Genomic DNA, 13,339 nt, shown 5'->3' with positions numbered 1-13,339 from the left:
GTTGGGTCATAGGGGAGCTCTATGTGAAGTCTTTTCAGGAACCTCCATACTGCTTTCCAAAGTGGTTGAACAAGTTTACACTCCCACCAACAATGAAGTAAGGTTCTCTTCTGTCCACATCCCCTCCAGCATCTGTTGTTGTTAGAGTTCTTGATTATAGCCATTGTGAGGTGGTATCTCAATGTTGTTTTGATTTGCATTTCTTTTATGGCTAGGGAGGTTGAGCATTTCTTCATGTGTCTATTGGCCATCCTTCTTTCTTCTTCAGAGAAGTTTCTCTTCAAGTCTTTAGCCCAGTTATTTATTGGGCAGTTGTTTCTTTGAGGATTTGTTGTTGGGGGATTTAATTTTTTGAGTTCCAAGTATATTTTAGATATGAGACCCTTGTCCGTTGTATGGCTAGTGAAGATCTTCTCCCAATCTGTGAGCTTTCTATTGATCTTGCTAGCTATGTCCTTTGCCATGCAGAAGCTCTGCAACTTCATACAATGCCATTTGTCCAACCTTTCTTTGATTTGTTGTGTTTCCCGGTCTCTATTCAGAAAATTTCGGCTGGAGCCAAGGAGACCTAGGGTTTCTCCTATTCCATCCTGTAATGTTTTCAGAGTGTCTGCTTTGACTTTGAGGTCTTTGATCCATTTGGAGTTGATTCTGGTGCAGGGTGATATATAAGGATCTAGCTTTAGTTTTCTACAAGTAGTTAACCAATTTTGCCAGCACCATTTACTGAAGAAGCTGTCTTTCTTCCATTCTATTGTTTTAGCTCCCTTATCGAAGATTAGATGGCTATAGGTCTGTGGGTTCATTTCTGGATTTTCAATTCTATTCCATTGGTCCTGAGGTCTGTTCTTATGCCAATACCAAGCTGTTTTGATTACTATGGTTTTATAGTAGAGTTTGAAATTTGGTATTGATATTCCTCCAGCAGTGTTCTTTCCATTGAGGAGCATTTTTGCTATTCGGGGTCTTTTATTGTTCCATATGAATTTTTGGATTGCCTCTTCTATTTCCTTGAAGAATGAGGTTAGAATTTTGATAAGTATCGCGTTGAATTTGTAGATAGCCTTGGGAAGTATTGCCCTAACAAACTCTTTCTGTGAAGCCATCCTAACCCTCATCCTAAAACAAGAAAGGGACTCATCAAAGAAAGAGAACTATATAGACCCATTTCTTTGATGAACATCGATGCAAAACTTCTTAACAAAATTCTGGCCGATTGACTTCAACTATGATCAAACAAGATTCATTTCAGGGATGCAAAGCTGGTTCTGTGGAGCACATGGGCAGCAAAGATGGCGCTGGGAGGGGGTTGAGTGGGCAGAGCCTAATTTACTGGAGAGCGCATGGCCAGCCAAGATGGCTCTGGGAGGGGTTGAGTGGGCAGACCCCAATTGATCTTCTGATCAGTGCCTAACCAGCCCGTGAGGGATCAGGTGAATGATAGGGTGTGACCTTGACAGTGATTGGTTCCTCTTCCTCCCTTACCATGCCACCCACCCTTGTTGTCTTTAAAAGGGGCTGCTCTCTGTTAATAAACGAGTTTTTCTACCTGCTGGATTTGGCTCCCCGCTGTGTCTGATTGTCTCCTGGGCTGAGGGAGGCTAGGGAACGGGCGAGCGCCGCACTTACCTTTCCTCGGACCCCGTCCGTCTTTCGTGGGACGGACGAAGACCCAACATCTGGCGCCCAACGTGGGGCACGAAAGGAAAAGATACCGGCCGAGGCTAAGCGGTCTCTCGGGGTAAGTGAAACCCTAAATATGGGTAATGCTATATCACAGAAGAAGGAGGAGGAGGCAACATTAGGCCTAGAAGGAGTACAGGAGGACTTGGGAAGTAAAAAGGAAAAGGAAAAGGTCAAATTCAACCGGGAACGCACTATCTGTGCATGCAGGGGCGGAGGCAGCTACTCAGGTGCCCCGGACGGTCCTAGGCCCCCTCCCTATTCCCCTGATTGGAAGGGAGGTACGGCGCCCTACGAGACCTGCGAGAGGGACTTGCAAAACCCAGACCCCTACTACATGGAGGGACCAAGGGCTGAGGAAGTAACCTACTCGGAGACCTCCTCTGGAAAGGAAGGGCCACCCAAGAGCCCAGACTCTCGGCCACAGGATTCGCTTCCCCAAGCGTATCCGGTCAATGTGGCATCAGGGGCTAACAGGCCCTTGGAATGGTATCCATGGGAAGCTAAGGATCTTAAAGAGCTCCGCAAGGCAGTGGCGGAGGATGGCCCAAACTCTCCCTGGGCCCAGACCTTATTACAAGACATTGCCTATCACCCGTGTGTCCCTAAGGACTGGATGGATGTGGCCAAAGCCGTTCTTACTAGTTCTCAGTTTATTAAATGGTGTGCTTTCTTTAAGGAGGAATGCAGAGTGCAAGCGGAGAGTAACCGGCAGGCTCAACCAGCAAAACCTATTACTTATGCCATGCTAGCAGGGAAGGGGGAAGGGTACTCCACCGGCATCCAACAGGCCGCAATACCTGGCCCGTACTGTGACCAGGTGAGGCAGGCAGGACTTGCCGTGTGGTACAAACTAGATGATGGGCCTACTGAGTCCTCCATGGCAGAAGTGAGACAAAAACTGGGTGAGCCTCGACCTGATTTCATAGACCGAGTCCAACAGAGTGTTCACCTCAAGCTGCCGACAGGGAACCTCCGAGATCAGTTTGTAAAGCTGCTGGTCTGGGAAGGGAATGCAGACCACCGCATGGCCTGCACGGGATTGAGAGACAGTTCCCTGAGCAGATGGGTGGTGGCTTCACAGGATGTGGGAACGCAACAGCACCAGTCCCAATCACTAGCTTTAGCTTTACAGGCTCAGGCATCTACAATGACTGAGGCCATTACTCAGGCGCTGGCAGCCCAGGGCCAAGGAACCCCAAGGCCATCGGGGAGAGGGACTTGTTTTAAATGGGGGCAGGAAGGGCACTTTAAGAGGGATTGTTTACAACAATCCCCTGCCAACTGGCCCGTGGGCAAACCGCCCCCTATACCCTACCCCAGGGGCAGGGAGGGATACAAATTTGATTTAGATGGGAAGTCTTTAAACTTGGGGAGGGGCATCCTCTAGCCCCTTTAACGCAAGGAGGAACCCCCCCTGCTGTGAGGCCCAGGCAGCCTCGTGGCAGGGTGACCCAGGCCCATTGGACCGTCCCCCTGGTGGACGGACTCCGCCCTAAGCCCAATCTGGGTGGAGCAGTGGCCATTGACCAAACCTAAACTTGAAGCCCTCCACCTTCTGGTGGAGGAACAGATAAGCCTCGGGCATATCCGCCCTTGTATAAGTCCTTGGATTTGTTATTCAAAAAGCCTCTGGGGCTTGGCAGATGCTCCAAGATCTACGGAAGGTAAATGAAAGCTAGTAGGAATGCCCCTAAGAGGCATGCCCTGGACTCCTGCTATACCTTCAGAATATACTTTGGTTGTGATTGATATTATCCCTCTGTATCCAGATGACTGCGAGAAGTTTGCTTTCTCTATACCTTCTCTTACTTTCTCCCAGCCTGACCGGAGGTTTGAATGGACGGTACTGCCACAGGGTATGGCCAATAGCCCTGCCTTCTGCCAACAATACTTGGCCACACTTTTAGGGCCTGTGCTGGGTTCAGATACCTCCCTTGCCTATGCCTACATGGATGATATAATTCTGGGGCACCGAGACCCAAGCTGCCTGGAGGGCCTTCTGGCCCAGGTCCTCGACATACTAAAAAAGGGGGGTTTTACCATAGCCCTTAATAAAATTCAAAAGGTAGTTCCTTTTAAGGTGCTCGGGACCCACCTTACCTTGACTCAGGCCAGCCCCCTTAAGCCTTTGCTGGATATTCCAGCCTCTCTAACCTTAACCCAACTTCAGAGTCTTTTAGGGGAAATCAATTGGCTGTTGCCATGGGTTTCTGTCCCTAAAGATAGTCTTGTGCCCTTATTTGCCCTGCTAAAAGACAGGATGCCACAAGAAGTTATTACAATTACAGACAGCCATAGGGCAATATTTTTGCAGTTCCAAAAAGCCCTGGATGAAGTTTCCCTAAAGAGGTATTCTATTAGTGAGCCCATTTCCCTTTGGTTGTTTGCAGGGGTCACATTAATATCTGCAGTTTTAACTCAAAATGGGGAGCCATTAGAGTGGGTTCACACTCCCCTGGGGGGCACACCTCGGGTGTACTCTCAAGCAGACCAACTTGCAGATGCTATTGTGAAGGGAAGGACTCAAGCCCAAAGGCATTATGGCCTCGACCCTCACTCCATTGTTTTTCCTTTTCGGATGGCAGACGTTGAGTGGCTCACTCGAGCCAATGCTCGTCTTGCTCTCTCCTTGGAGGGGTTTCTAGGCCAAACTGACTGCCATTATGGGCCATCCAAATGGACTGTCATGTTGTGGCGACTTCCCCTCAAAATACCATCCCTATTTTCTCCTACGCCTATTCCTGGCGCCCTCCATGTTTTTACTGACGGAGGTAAAGCGGGCTCTGCATATGCAGCCTTTGAGGAACAACAAAAGACCCCGAGCCAACAAAGATGTCAACCTTGTCAGGGGTCAGCACAATATAAGGAAATGCTGGCCGTAATTATGGCTCTTCAGGACATTCAAAAACCCTTTAATTTGTATGCTGATAGCCTATATATGATTAACTTGCTCCCTCATATTCCCCAGGCACATATTAAGCTGGATAAAAACCCTATTTCCCCCCTTATGGTTACCCTTAAGGGCCTATTAGAAGGGCGGGGAGCCCCTATTCATATTCAGCATTTGAGAGGGCATTCAAATCTTCCTGGGTTTTTCTCCCTAGGCAATAAGTGGGCGGACCAGTTAGCTACTGGCCCACAAGCATTAACACTACAAGAGGCTACCTGTTTGCATGATTTAACCCATATTAATTGGAGAGGTCTTCAGCATAGATTTCCTCAGATTCCTGTAAAGGACCTCAAAAGGATAGTACATACCTGTAAAACATGCCAGCCTTTCTTAAAAGTACCCCCGTTACAACCCCCGGGGGTAAATCCCAGAGGCCTTAAACCCAACGTCCTCTGGCAAACGGATGTTATCCATTTCCCGGCCTTTGGTAAGTTTAAATATATCTTTGTCTCTATAGATACCTACTCAGGAGCATGCTGGGCCACAGCACATACTGGAGAAAGAACTAAACATTCACAAGCACATTTTCTTCAATGCTTTGCTACCTTGGGTCTACCAGCACAAGTTAAAACCGATAATGGACCCTGTTTTGTTAGCAAAGCAATGTTAGAGTTTTTTGACAAATGGCATATTAATCATACTACAGGAATTCCCTATAATCCCCAAGGCCAAGCAATTATAGAAAGAAATCATCAATGTCTTAAAGAGCAATTATTAAAACAAAAAATGGGAATTAGCCCCCATGTACAGTTACAGATAGCTTTGTTTACCATTAACATCTTAAATTTTTCAAAAGGGGCAACTGAATCCAGATTTCAGAAGCACTGGGGACAACTAAACCCTAAGCCCCAAGTGAAAGTCAGGTGGAAGGACCCCCTGACACAACAATGGAGAGGACCTGACCCCCTAGTTACTATGGGCAGGGGATTTGGATGCGTTTTCCCCATAGGGGAGTCTGCTCCCATTTGGATCCCTGCCAGGAACCTTAAGTTTTTACCCATTTCCTCTATACAGGAGGATGCCCAAGAATAAGCTAACCAAAGACAAAAGCCAGAAAGACAATTATTAACCATCCCCAAGGGCAACCAGCCCTTGAGAAGCTCTTGTGTTCTCTAACAATTGCAGATGGTGACACTCCAGCTGTTGGCTGTCCTGACTCCGAATCCTGTGAACGGCCCTACGGAACCTGCATCAACCTCAACCTCAACGGGTGACCTGGGCGGTGATCAATGCTGGCAATGCAGAAATCGTCAGGAGCACCACAAGAGAAGCTGTCCCTTCGAGCTGGTGGCCTGACCTTCATTTTGATCACCACCCTATGGACTGTTTAATATTTTTGTAGGAGTTAATTATTTTAATGTTACCTGCTTTAATTGTTCTTCTACTAATTGCTTGTATAGCAGCATTGAATCCATACTTATTGTTAAACAACCACCTTTTGTTATGCTTCCAGTTTAGATTTTGTCCAACCCCACAGGCAAATAGCTGGATTAGAACAATCCCCACCTCTGGACTCTGAAGTGGCAAAGACTGCTATCCCATCCTTCACTAAGGTTAAAGGACTAGTAGTGACATTTCCTGGCCTGGGAATGCTTTTGCTGATGGTTTTTCTATGCCTTCCTTGCATTATACGTGCACTGCAAAACTCTTATGAGCTTAGCCAGCCAGTTATCAAGCTCCAAATGAATGAATTTCCCCCACGAGAGGAATCGCAGCCAGAGACGGGTAAGAGGGGGTGTCCGTCTGACCAACCTAAGACAGGGCCTTCAGCTTCGCTCTGAAGAAGTTCCCGATGACGGGTAAGGCAGACAAGGCGATCCACCCAACCTAAGACAGGCGGGTTCGCTTCTTTAAGCAAAGACGGGGGGGGGGGGGGGGGGGGGGGGGGGAGATGATGTTGGGAGCAATTGGGAGCTGACAGTAAAGCTCAAAGGTCATCTTGACTCCTGTGCTAGCTTAAAGGCACATACAAGGAACTGGCATACTTAAAAGACACCAGGTGCCCAGGAATTAGTTGAACTGCTTCGGACATTTCTAACTGTGGTGGGACTGATGTTTATTACTGTGCTAGGTGGGTCTGCCATTAAAACAAAAATAAAAGGGGGAATCTGTGGAGCACATGGGCAGCAAAGATGGCGCTGGGAGGGGGTTGAGTGGGCAGAGCCTAATTTACTGGAGAGCGCATGGCCAGCCAAGATGGCTCTGGGAGGGGTTGAGTGGGCAGACCCCAATTGATCTTCTGATCAGTGCCTAACCAGCCCGTGAGGGATCAGGTGAATGATAGGGTGTGACCTTGACAGTGATTGGTTCCTCTTCCTCCCTTACCATGCCACCCACCCTTGTTGTCTTTAAAAGGGGCTGCTCTCTGTTAATAAACGAGTTTTTCTACCTGCTGGATTTGGCTCCCCGCTGTGTCTGATTGTCTCCTGGGCTGAGGGAGGCTAGGGAACGGGCGAGCGCCGCACTTACCTTTCCTCGGACCCCGTCCGTCTTTCGTGGGACGGACGAAGACCCAACAGGTTCAATATACACAAGTCAATTAATATAATTCATCACATCAACAAGAGCAAGGATAAGAACCAATGATCATCTCAATAGATGCAGAAAAAGCATTTGACAAGATCCAACCCCCCTTTATGATGAAAGCTATGGAAAAACTAGGAATCCATGGCACATTCCTCAATATAATAAAAGGTGTATATGACAAGCTGAAGCCATTTCCTCTAAATTCAGGAATGAGACAAGGATGTACACTCTCTCCATTCCTCTTCAATGTAGTATTAGAATACCTAGCTAGAGCAATAAGACAAGATGCAAACACAAAAGGATCCAAAAAGGGAGGATGAAGTAAAACTCTGTCTCTTTGCAGATGACATGATTTTATATTTAAAGAAACCTATGGCAGAGTAGCAGGGTATAAAATTAGCCCTCAAAAATCTATGGTTTTTCTGTATGCTAATAATGAGAAGAGTGCGGCTGAAATCAGGAAAGCAACTCCTTTTGTAATAGCCCACCAAAAAATAAAATACCTAGGAATTAACTAAAGAAGTGAAGGACCTCTACTATGAAATCTTTAAAAACCTGAAAAAGGAAATTAAAGCAGAACTAAGGAAGTGGAAAATCCTCCTATGCTCCTGGATTGGGAGGATTAACATCATGAAAATGGCAATACTGCCAAAGGCTATCTACAAATTCAATGTGATATCTATCAATATCCCAACATCATTCTTCAAGGAAATAGAAGCAACCCAAAAATTCGTATGGAACAATAAAATACCCCGAATAGCAAAAACAATCCTTAGCAGAAAGAACAGTGCTGGAGGAATATCAATGCCAAACTTCAAAATCTACTACAAAGCTATAGTAATCAAAACAGCTTCATACTGGCACAAGAACAGACCTGAGGATCAATGGAATAGACCCAAAAATGAACCCACAGAACTACAGCCACCTAATCTTTCATAAGGGAGCTAAAAAAAAAATAAGATGGAAGAAAGACAACCTCTTCAGTAAATGGTGTGCTGGCAAAATTGGTTAAACACCTGTAGAAAACTAAAGTTAGATTTTTTTTTTTTGCCTGATGTGGGGCCTGAACTCTGGGCCTGAGTGCTGCCCCTCAACCATTCAGCTCAAGGCTAGTGCTCTACTACTTGAGCCACAGTGCCACTTCTGGCTTTTTCTGCTTATGTGGTGCTGAGGAATCGAACCCAGGGCCTCATGCATGTAAGGCAAGCACTGTACCACTAAGCCAAAGCAACAGCAACATACACAGACAATATATTGGAAATGATCTGTACAGCTTAGGTAGGAGGATTGAGGGAGAGGGAAAGTAGGAGAAAACTGAGGGTAGGAGTAATAAGTTTGACAAGAAATGTACTTATTACTTTATGTAATTGTAACCCCTCTGTACAATAAAAAAAAATTAAAAAGCAAGCAAAATGAGATTGGGTAAGGACCAGAGACCACACTAAAAAGAAAAGTTGGAATAACACCAGGAGCCTTAGCCAGAAGCCTGGGTCCTGGCACTGTCAATTTGGAGCCACACACTGGAACTTGGTATCAGTGCCCCTCCCTGCAGAATGGCAGTCTTGGCTAGTAAGCACCAGTGGGAGTATAGGCCATGGAAAGTGTGTGCACCTGTCCAAGGGCCCCAGAGCCAACCTCTCCAGTGGCCCAGCATTTCCCTTTGAGTCACTGGTACTTGGGAGGGCACAATGTGGGTACAGAGGTGTTTGGGATGGCACCCATTGTCTATCCAAGTTTTCAGCACACATCTGAGGCCTGCACATAGGGCATTGCCAATCTTTTGATGCAGCTGGGCAGGAGGTTCCGCTGGATAGAGAGGTTCTGGGTGGCTTGCCCAAGGTTCGAGCTTCAGAAAGGTGTTAGACCCAGCATGCCAGTCGAGAAGGGACTGGGTTTGGTGGCTTTGGCAGGCTCAGGGAAAAGGAGGGAAAGGAAGGGGAGGGGAGAGGAGGTGACTCGCACTGTAGCCATTTTCAGCTCAGCTCTGCTGGAACTAATTTGAAACTGTTAACCCCAGGGGATTCTCAGATCTTTAGTAGTGTCACCCAGCTCTCTTCTTTGTAGCTTCTCAAACATCAGGCCACAGCTCTTAAGCTCCACTGCTGACATGGAGTGGAGTTTTAGTTCTTAGCCCCACTTATCCAAGTGATTTGGGGTTTTCAGATTCTGGTGGCCAATCACTTCCATTTTGTATAGGGCTCAGCCTCTCAGGTTTTTAACTCCTTGAGCACCGTGGGCTGCTCTTCCACTCTGGGAGGGAAGTACTGACCTGGATCTGGCCCACTACTCCAGGCCCTGGGATTCTGGATTCTTTTTCCTTACCCCAACCCAACAAAACTTAGTTTACCATCATCCATCCTTGAGTCCAAGGGCTGACACCTGGGAGACCTGGAATTCTGTGGCTTATGGTGGCAAGAAAAATAATGATCTCCTGGCACCACTGGTCCAGTGTGGTGGTCCATTGGCCACCATACATCTGCCCACCAACTGCTTTCAACCACCAAGCATAAAACCAATTTCCACAAATTACATTGCTTTTCATTAAAAACCAAGAATCTCCCATCCATTATGTGTGGATCTAGCTGCTCCAGCCTCTAGGGCACGTTCCATCCTTTCACACAAGAACTGCACAGGAAAAAAAAAAAAAACACAACGTATTTTCTTGCCCTGTACATACCTTGAGGTGAGCAAAAAGAAAATGAAAATTAATTTTTAACCATGAAGGAAATTGTGTACATCCAGGCTGGCCAGTGTGATAACCAGATTGGTGCCAAGTTCTGCAAGGTTATCAGTGATTAACACAGCATTGACCCCACCAGTACCTACCACAGAGAAAGACACCTGCAGTTGGACCACATCTCGGTGTACTACAATGAAGTCACTGGTGGCGTATATGTCCCTCACGCTATCTTGGTGGATCTAGAACCTGGGACCATGGATTCTGTTCTCTCTCAAAGTCCTTTGGCCAGATCTTCAGACCAGACATCTTTGTTTTTGGTCAGTTTGGTGCAGACAACTGCACCAAGGCCATTATATAGAGGAGGCTTAGCTGGTCAACTCAGTCCTTGAAGTGGTGGGAAAGGAGGCCGAGAGCTGTGACTTTCTGCAAGATTTCCAGCTGACCCACTCCCAGGGAGGGGGCACAGACTCTGGAATAGGCACCCTGCTCATCATCAAGATCCATGAAGAGTATCCTGACCACAGCATGAACACCTTCAGTGTAGTACTCTCACCCTGAATGTCTGCCACTGTGGTGGAGCATGACAACACCACCCTCTCTGTCCATCAGTTGGTAGAGAACACTGATGAGAACTATTGCATTGACAATGAGACCCTTTCTAAGCACCTGCTTCTGACCACACTAACCTATGGGGACCTTAACCACCTCATCTCTGCCACCATGAGTGCTGTCACTACCTGCCTTTGCTTCCCTGGCCAGCTCGGTGCTGACCTCTGCAAGCTGGCAGTCAACATGGTACCCTTCCCACATCTCTACTTCTTCAGGTCTGGCTTTGCCCCTCTCACCAGCCATGGAAGTCAGCAATATTGGGCCCTCACAGTGCCTGAATTCACCCAGCAAGTCTTTGATGTTAAGGACATGATGGCTGCCTGGTACCCCTTGCCAGGGCCAGTACCTCACTGTGGCTGCTATCTTCCATGGCTGTATGTCCATGAAGGAGGTAGATGAGCAGACGCTGAATGTGCAGAACAAGAATAGCAGCTACTTGGTGGAATGGATTCCCAACAATGTCAAGACAGCTCTGTGACATCCCACCTCATGGCCTGAAGATGGAAATCACCTTCATTGGCAACAGCCAGCCAGGAGCTCTTCAAGTGTATCTCTGAGCAGTTTATTGCTATGTTCTACAGTAAGGCTTTCCGTTACTGGTATACAGGGTGTGGATTAGATGGAGTTCACTGAGGGAGAGAGCAACATGAATGGCCTCATCTCTGAGTATCAGCAGTACCAGGATTTGGGTAAGGAGGCTGAAGAGGAGGCCTAAAGAAGAAACCCCCTATCACCTCAAGTTTTTCAATTCCCTCAGCCTTCATCAGCTGCCTCTTTCCCTCTCTTTCAGAATTTGTTTCTGCTGCCTCTTTCTTGTTATTTTTTGGGGGGGGGGGTGGTGGTTAGAACAGTGCCTAGAACATATAGAAGGCACTCATAAATATTTGTTTGTTGAATGTCTCCTCTCTCTTTCCACTCTGGAAAAAAAAACTATTTCTGTAATTCTGGATTACCTTTTCATTTCCTCCTGATACCCATTTATCAAGGTCTGTCCAGTTGATATTTCTGTTTCTCAAAATCTCAAGAAGCTGGGTCTTGTCCAGGTCTATTTAAGACCGACGAGGTGCTGAAATCATGTAAGTAGACAGGGGGAAGGGGGAGAAAGTTGGCTCCTTCATTACAAGGAGGGTGGGGTGGAATTTTCCATTCTAGGATAGTTTAAGAGGGAAATCAAGCCATTTGAGAGGCATTGCCAGCTTTAGAAGTGTAACAAACAGTATTAGCTCTATTTGCAGTCTCAGCTGACTTGAGCTCTCATCTTCTTTGGAGATAGGGCTACTCTGTCAAGTGGGATTCCTCTCCAGCTTTGTGTTATGGAATGTTTTCCCTTCCTCAGATCAAAGAAGAGGAGGAGCCAGTCCTGGCCTCTAAACCTATAGAAACGTCTCACCTCACTTTTTCTTTCTTTCTTTCTTTTTTTTTCTTTTTTGCCAGTTGTGAGGCTTGAACTCTGGGCCTGGGTACTGTCCCTCAGCTCTTCAGCTCAAGGCTAGCACTCTACCACTTCAGCCACAGCGCTACTTCTGGCTTTTTCTGCTTATGTGGTGCTGAGGAATCAAAACTAGGGCCTCATGCATGCAAGGCAAGCGCTCTACCACTGAGCCACCTTCCCAGCCTCCCAGACACCATTTTTTTTTTTTTTTTTGCAATATCTCTTTTTGTTATAGCCTTTTTCCTCCTACACTTGGTTTTGTCCTACCCTGAACTTTTTTTTTGGGGGGGGGGGGGTCTGGTTGTGGGTCTGAACTCTGGGCCTGGGCGCTGTCCCTCAGCTCTTCAGCTCAAGGCTAGCGCTCTACCACTTGAGCCACAGCGCCACTTCTGGCTTTTTTTTTCCTGCTTATGTGGTGCTGAGGAATCGAACCAGGGCCTCATGCATGCAAGGCAAGCACTCCACCACTGAGCCACCTTCCCAGCCCTGAACTTTTTTTTTCATACTGAAAAATGACATTGCTCCAAGAGCCAAAAATAAATAAATAAATAGGAATTGAAAAAGAAAACAAAAAAAGAAGTAACAATAATGTGTTAATAGCTCATGCCTGTAATTTTAGCCAAAAGTCTGAGACCTGAGGATCAAGGTTCAAAGCCTGTTGGGCAGGAAAGTCTATGAGACTCTTGTCTAGTCACTAGCAAAATGCTGAAAGTGGAGTAGTGGCTCTAATGGTATAGGGCCAGCCTTGAGTTGAAAAAGCTAAGGGACAGTGTCCAGGACACAAATTCCATCCCCAGAACCAGCACAAAAAAAATAAAATTACGAAACAGAGAAGAAAGCCTTCTTTATATTGTTTTTCTTTGTATTTAGTTTCTATTTATTTTATATTATTTTTAAATTTTTTTTGTTATTATAAAGGTGATGTACAGAGAGGTGACAGTTACACAAGTCAGGTAAATTGTTTTTGTTTATTGACACAGGGTCTCACTAAATGATCTATACTGTCACTGAACTTGTGATGCTTTTATATCAACCTCTTTAGTGTATTGTCATGTTTGGCTGGGGAAATGCATTTTATGGTTAACTATATGTTTAATATTTTTAGCTCCTTATGTTTCACCTGAAGAATTTTATTATTTCTGACAGTCCAGATTCAGTGATGACAAATCTCTTTGGGCTTTTGTTTTTCTGAAAATGTCCTGATTTTGTCTTTACTTTTTTTTTAAAAATTTTTCCAGTCCTGGGGCTTGAACTCAGGATCTGGGCACTGCCCTTGAACCTCTTTGTGCTCAAGGTTAGCGCTCTAACACTTGAGCCACAGTGCTACTTCTGGGCTTTTTGAGTAGTTTATGGGAGATAAGAATCTCACAGGGACTTTTCTGCTTGGGCTGGCTTTGAACCATGATCCTCAGAACTCAGCCTTCTGAGTAGCTAGGATCACAGGTGTGAGCCACCA

The 13,339-nt window shown here is 46.2% G+C and overlaps 1 pseudogene; it reads left to right on the top strand.

Annotated features, from left to right (window-relative positions):
* The first annotated feature begins 9,880 nt into the window (after positions 1–9,880).
* Positions 9,881–11,166, top strand: LOC122123341 (annotated as a pseudogene).
* The last annotated feature ends 2,173 nt before the right edge of the window (positions 11,167–13,339 follow it).

This window comes from Dipodomys spectabilis, unplaced genomic scaffold (assembly GCF_019054845.1).
Source record: "Dipodomys spectabilis isolate Male_0828 unplaced genomic scaffold, ASM1905484v1 ptg000227l, whole genome shotgun sequence".
NCBI lineage: Eukaryota > Metazoa > Chordata > Mammalia > Rodentia > Heteromyidae > Dipodomys > Dipodomys spectabilis.
Note: the sequence above shows the minus strand (reverse complement) of the source record. Positions and strands in the feature narration are given on the sequence as shown.